The following is a 6,614-nucleotide window of genomic DNA, read 5'->3' as shown; positions in this document are numbered from 1 at the left end:
AGAACCAGAGGATGAAATAGAAATTGAAAAAATCCATCTATCACCTACTCAAGGAGATACTGAAATGAAAACTCCCAGGAATATTAAAATCAAATTTCACACCTCTCAGTTCAAGGAGAAAATATTGCAGGCAAGCACAGAGAAAGAAATTGGAACCACAGTCAGGATAACAGAAGATTTAACAGCTTCTATATTAAAGGATGATAGGACTTGGGATATGATATTCCAGAGGGCAAAGGAATTAGGATTACGACCAAGAATTCCCTGCCCAACACAACTGAGTATAATCCTTCAGGGGGGAAAATTGATATTCAATGAGATAGAGGACTTTCAGGCTTTCTTGACAAAAAGATCAGAACAAAAAAGGAAATTTTACTTTCAAATACAAGATTCAAGATAAGCATAAAAATATAAAGAGGAAAGGGAAATCATAAGGGATTTAATAAGGTTAAACTGTTTACATTCAGCACATGGGAAGATGATACTTATAACTTAAAAGAACTTTCTTGTTATCAGGGCAGATAGAAGATGGAAAATACACATACACATCATGTCAATTTCTTCACTTTCTTTCTATTTTCTGAGTCCTCCTTCTTTGCAATCTTCTTAATCCCACCCACAATTTGTATCCTTTTGGGTTTCAGGATGGGAAAACTTATCATTCTCCTTCCTCTCTCTTGAATTAGAATGAATAATTCAGTAGTCTGTTCTGTGTCTCACAGGTAGCATCCTAGATCACAGTTTGTGACAACATACTGATTCCTTTTTTCTTACTCCTCCTCCACACCATCATCCTCAAAATGGCAGCATGTGATCTCCTGGAAGGCCAGTGGGAAGAGGTTGGGAGGTTTGATCTCACTGATGAGTGTGTCAACTGGTGCCATTTGTAGTCAGTGTCTTTAAAATCCACAGATGTACTGTTCTGCTTAGTGAGAGGGGATGTGAGCATGTGGATGTACTCCATTGTTGATACATCAGGACATGAGCAACTCTGAAGAGGTAACTGAATGGATAATATAGGAGGTTGATAAAAGAGGTGGCAGAGAGATCTGCATAGCACATCACTTGACTGGTGAAGAGTGCTTGTCTCGAGTCACTGCAGAAAAGACTTCCCATCATCCCATAGGGCATGTCTATGTCATGACTTACTTTCTTAATTCGTCTCTGAATAGAATTGATATCTGGGCACTCATTACTGTTGCTGTCCAGGTGCTTATAGAGTTGTGCCAAAAATATATCCAAGCTCTGCAGCTCCTCAAAAGTGACCTTCTGTCAGTTCAGAGGTGCAGCTCCTGTGCCAATTCAAGAATCACAAGGAAAGTCTATCACCCTTGTCATTTCTTTGATTTCAAGATATCCCCAAAAATGTGATCTCCAATATACAGAATATCCTTGCCCTTGGCCCCCAGTAGGTCACAGATTTTATCAGATGAACCTCCTGAATAGACAATTCCATGCTGGAGGGGGCCTGTATAGGTATCAATCTTTAGCTTGCCAGTTTTAGTGTCCACCTGCCTCAGAATTGTGCCTTCTCCAAAAACCAGGGGTTTTCATGCATCCACAAGGTATAAATCAAAATAGGACTGCCATGATGGATATGAACTCCCAGGCTTAGGGCCATGTGGGAAATCAAACAAGTAAGTCATATTTCTATCAGTATATTTATATTCACTGTTTGTAGCAAGAAATACTTTTCCTACTTCATTCATTAGGCTTAGAAGCAAAGGTAGCTTCCCATCTTTGACCACATATTTCACTAGATTTTCAACCGTCTTTTCCTTGAGGAAACCTTTGTAATGAACCCAATCAACCGCATCTCTCACATCCTGAAACATGCTCCAGAAAGACATAAAGAGATCTCCATCTTTAAATCCCATCTTGCCACTGGAATATCTGGTACAATTATTAAAAAAAAATCTAGTAAGCAGGTCAACAGATAGGTCTCTGGGAGGTTGAACAGTATGTTCAGAATGTAAAATCTCTCTGCATCATCTCACTGGATAAATTTATTTGGATACTGTTCCCAAGTTTCAGGTCCCCTTATGAAGTTAAATTCATGTGCACATACCAGGAAGTTCCCATAGGCATCAACTTTCAGCAAGTTCCCATATATTGTGTTGAAGACCAGTCCTCTGGTAGGAAATGTAGAATCATAGACAAAACTGAGAGGCTCCTGGGGGTATCCAATGGAAACTAATCTTTCAACAGTCAGGTCAAAACCAAGAGATTCATACCTCAGAGATTTGTACACAGCAAGTGTGTAATCCATATCAAAACTAAAACACTTTATCTTTTCCATGGCTAAACTCTGGTTCGCAAATACCCAATGATAAACTTCTCTCTTATATTTTTTCAGTGCATGCCTGTCCATATTAGCTGGCATCTCTGCTGTGTTCTATAACCGATCACTTCAAGAGGAGATCATATTTTTAACATTTGCAACCCCTCCAACCCAACAGGCAACTGCTGCAGCACTGACCCCACTGCCCTCTGGTCCCTCTTTTTGCTCAGTGGCTCAAGAAAAAACTTTTTCAATGGAGGGGAAAAAGGGGGAGGTGAAAGAGAAAAAGTGAAGCTTACTACATCAAATTTGGCTTGAGGAGGGAATAACAAGCACATTCAATTGGGTATGAAAATCTATCTTACACTACAGGAAAGTAAGGGAGATGAGGATAAGTGGGATGTGGGGAGATGATAGAAGGGAGGACAAATGGGAAGAGGGAGTAATTTGAAGTAAGCACTATTGAGGAGGGACAAGGTCAAAAGAGAGAATAAAATAAATGAGGAACAGGATAGGATGGAGGGAAGTATAGTTAGTCTTTCACAACATGATCTATCATGGAAGCCTTTTGCATAACTACTCATGTGTAGCCTATATTGAATTGCTTGCCTTCTCAGTGGGGATAGGTGGGGAGGGACAAAGAGAGGGAAGGTGGAACTCAAAGTTTTAGGAACAAATGTTGAGAATTGTTTTTTCATGCAACTGGGAAATAAGAAAAACAGGTAATGGAGCATAGAAATCTATCTTGCCCTACAAGAAAAGAGAGAAGATGGGGATAAGGGAAGGGAGGGGTGTGATATAAGGGAGGGAAGATTGAAGGAAGGGGTAATCAGAATTCATGATATCTTGGGGTGGTGGAGGGGAGAGATTGGAGAAAATTTGGAACTCAAAATCTTGTGGAAATGAATGTTGAAAATTAAAAGTAAATACATTAATTAAAAATATATTTCAGACTCAAACATCATAATACAAATACAGAATAGAGAAAAGAAAAAAAAAAACTTATCATAAGCTTTCATATTGGAACCTAAATACAAAGTAAGAAAGAAAAAGAGGGTGGTCATGTGCATAGCAGAACATAAGAGAGGATTCAAAATATGTAACAATAAATTTTCATTTTATAAAAGCCTGCATGGTAAATACTACACATTGTGTTGAGAGCTGTTCCTCTTTTCTTTGCTTCCTTGTAAGAGTTTTTGTACTCTGCTGTGCACATTTTTAATTTGTTCTATTCCCCTTTCCCCTTCCCCCAAAGCTACAATTAAATACAGATATATTTCTCTATTGTTGTGAATATATACATACACATATACATATAAATATATATGTACAGACATATACTTTCCCAAATTCATTGTACTCCTGATCTTTATTTTTATGTCTGTGTATCTCTTTTTCTATCCCTCCTGCCTCTACTTTCCTTCTAACTGATACCTTGCCCCCCTATTACTTGCCTACCCCTTTCCAAGGATCCCTCTCCTATCCTCCCATTGCCATAAATCTAAACATCTTTCTATAGCCCCTATAAAAAATTCCCTCACCCTCTCCTCTAGAGATCCCTCCCTTTTGATCCCATTCACATTGATCTAAACATTCTATATCCCTATATACCCCTTACTCTCCCCTCTAAAGATTACTCTCTTGTCCTCTTCCCCTCCATATCCCCTTACCATTTTATTTCTTCTCAATTTAGAAGACTTTTATGCTCTTCTAAATATATATGTATTGTTCCCTCTTAAACCCATTCCCAATAAAGTAGGTTACCATGACTACCAGCCCTCCTCCCCCATCTAATTCTTCTGCATCAATTCTTTCTCTTGCTTCTTATTTATGTAAAATAATTACTCTTTTTAGCTGTTCCTAAATGCTTTTATTTCATATAATACTCAGATTTACTCCAATCTTTCTTATGGGCTACCAATTACTAATAAGAATCTCAGACACACATTTTAAATTTTACATATATAAAAAATAAATCATTTATCATTATTGAGTCCATTGTGTTTGTCCTTCATTTTTAAAGAAGCCCACGCCATCAGAGAAATGATGACATGACTTGCACTTGACTTTGTTTAGGATGAGGGAGGGCTGTGCAGGTCACCAGCCTCACTTGTCCTCCAGAGCCATCTGAATCCAGTGACCAGATATTCATCAGGATGAAAGGAGATGACCCAGGATGCACTAGGAGACCTTGGGCCCTTTAGGCCAAGGTCTTTGCAGGTACTCGCTTAGGGTGAGGCAACACCCATTCATTGAATAGAGAATGTTTAAAAAGTAGCCAGGTCATGGCCCCTGTAATGAGGCCAAGAAAAAGAAAGACATCAGGTTGGGAGGGAAACAGCAACAGTTACTACTGATAATCATTGTAAAGCTAGGAGGGTCCAGAAGAGACCTTTGACAGGGGCCCATTGGTATCCCAGCTTCACAGTGCTGTAGGTTTAAGGTTTTGGGAAAGGAAAGGAAAGGAAAGGAAAGGAAAGGAAAGGAAAGGAAAGGAAAGGAAAAGGAAAGGAAAGGAAAGGAAAGGAAAGGAAAGGAAAGGAAAGGAAAGGAAAGGAAAGGAAAGGAAAGGAAAGGAAAGGAAAGGAAAGGAAAGGAAAGGAAAGGAAAGGAAAGGAAAGGAAAGGAAAGGAAAGGAAAGGAAAAGGGAAAGGGAAAGGGAAAGGGAAAGGGAACTAGCCAGTGGAGAGAAGAAACGAGAGGGAGAGGCAGACAGGAGAGAAGGAACTGAGTTACCCATCTAGTTGAGTCCCCCTTCAGTCAGCTATGTCTGCTCACAGGATTGTGTTCATCCTTTGTTGCAGAAGAAGACCATGCCATCAGAGAAATGATGACATGACTTGCACTTGACTTGGTTTTGAGTGAGGGAGGGCTGTGCAGGTCATCAGCCTCACTTCTCCTCCAGAACCACCTGAATAAGCCAAATATTATTTTAAATAACATAACTAAAATCTAATTCAAGGTCATCTATATTTTAAGACCAAAACATTTTTATATGAGAAAATAGGATTTGTCATGCTGCATTAGAGCATTACTCCATTAAATTCACAATGCTGATTCTAGAAATGCTCAAATACTGCTTACATTACAGAAAAGCAAAAAATTCTGCAAAAGGTCTAGGTAATATGCTGTGCTTTTAACAGGAACACAAATTCCATCTGGAGATGTACTTTATCATCAAGCACCCATTTTAAATAGAATTCTTGAATCAATTGTATTCTAAGTCACATAAGGTTTTCTAAAGGATTGTAGACAAATGGAAGCAAGGGAGCATATTGGAATTCCACAGTTGGTACCACTTCTAGACAGATTTGATTATTGTTCACACACCAAGTAGATCATTATTTCTGGGATGTCACAAGTTGGCCTTTACCTTTTCAAATAATCACTCAACAGTGGCAAACATTTCGTCAGAGACAAGAATTTGCAATTACATTTAGATTGATAGTTCTGATTTTATTTCAGTCATATTTAGCAACAATTTATTAAATACCTATTGTTTGTGTCAGCCTATGACAGGGGCTAGGAACAAAAATATAAGAAATAAGATTATTCTTGACTTCTACAAGTTTACAACATAGTAGTGGGGATATGATGTGCCTGAAAGCAAGTATAATACAATGTAGAATATAATAGGAACCAAAAAGTACCCCAAAAAGTGTTACAAGAAAATATAAGGGAGAGAGTATGTTCATTGAGAGAAACAAAGATGTATTGAGAATGTAATATCTGAATTGGGCCTTGAAGCGAAAGAGTTTCAAAAGGCAGAAAAGTGAAGAATCACTGGAGGGATCAGAGGTGAACTTTAGTCTTTAGACTGCAGACCAGAGTTTAAAAAGTCAAAACCAGAAGTTTGGCCATCATCAAGTCGTGATTTTGGTTTCTGCCACAGAAAATATTGAAGGCTATCTATTAAGGCTTGGGAGAATTGAAATATATTTACTAGTAGATAGAGGACACAATTGAAAAAATGAAAGTTACTCATCTAGTAGTAAATGCAAATGAGTTCTTCTTGCACAAGTCCTTGACCAAAATCATTAAAATATGATCAAAGCTGAATGGTCTTCCCATTTAATTTTACATTTTTATCAGGTAGCTTGAGGCTGAGTGACACAGTGGATAGATTTCTGAGCATAACGTCAGGAAGACCAGGATGTGAATTTCCTGTACTTGCTAGTTATTTGGCATTTGGGTCAATCACTTAATCTGTAAGTTTCATTTGCTCGTCAGTAAACTGGGGAATATAATAATATCTACATCATATACTAATGTAAGATTCCAGTAAGATAATATATACAAAATGCTTTGAAATCCTTAAAGGAATATGAGCTAA

General features: G+C 38.1%; 1 pseudogene; it reads right to left on the bottom strand.

Moving 5' to 3' along the window:
* Nucleotides 1-870: 870 nt before the first annotated feature.
* On the bottom strand, nt 871-2,383 carry LOC140522807 (cytosolic purine 5'-nucleotidase pseudogene; annotated as a pseudogene).
* Nucleotides 2,384-6,614: the final 4,231 nt, after the last annotated feature.

Source organism: Notamacropus eugenii, chromosome 2 (genome assembly GCF_028372415.1).
Source record: "Notamacropus eugenii isolate mMacEug1 chromosome 2, mMacEug1.pri_v2, whole genome shotgun sequence".
Lineage (NCBI taxonomy): Eukaryota > Metazoa > Chordata > Mammalia > Diprotodontia > Macropodidae > Notamacropus > Notamacropus eugenii.
The sequence above is the reverse complement of the archived record's forward strand: the minus strand, read 5'-3'. Positions and strand labels throughout refer to the sequence as shown.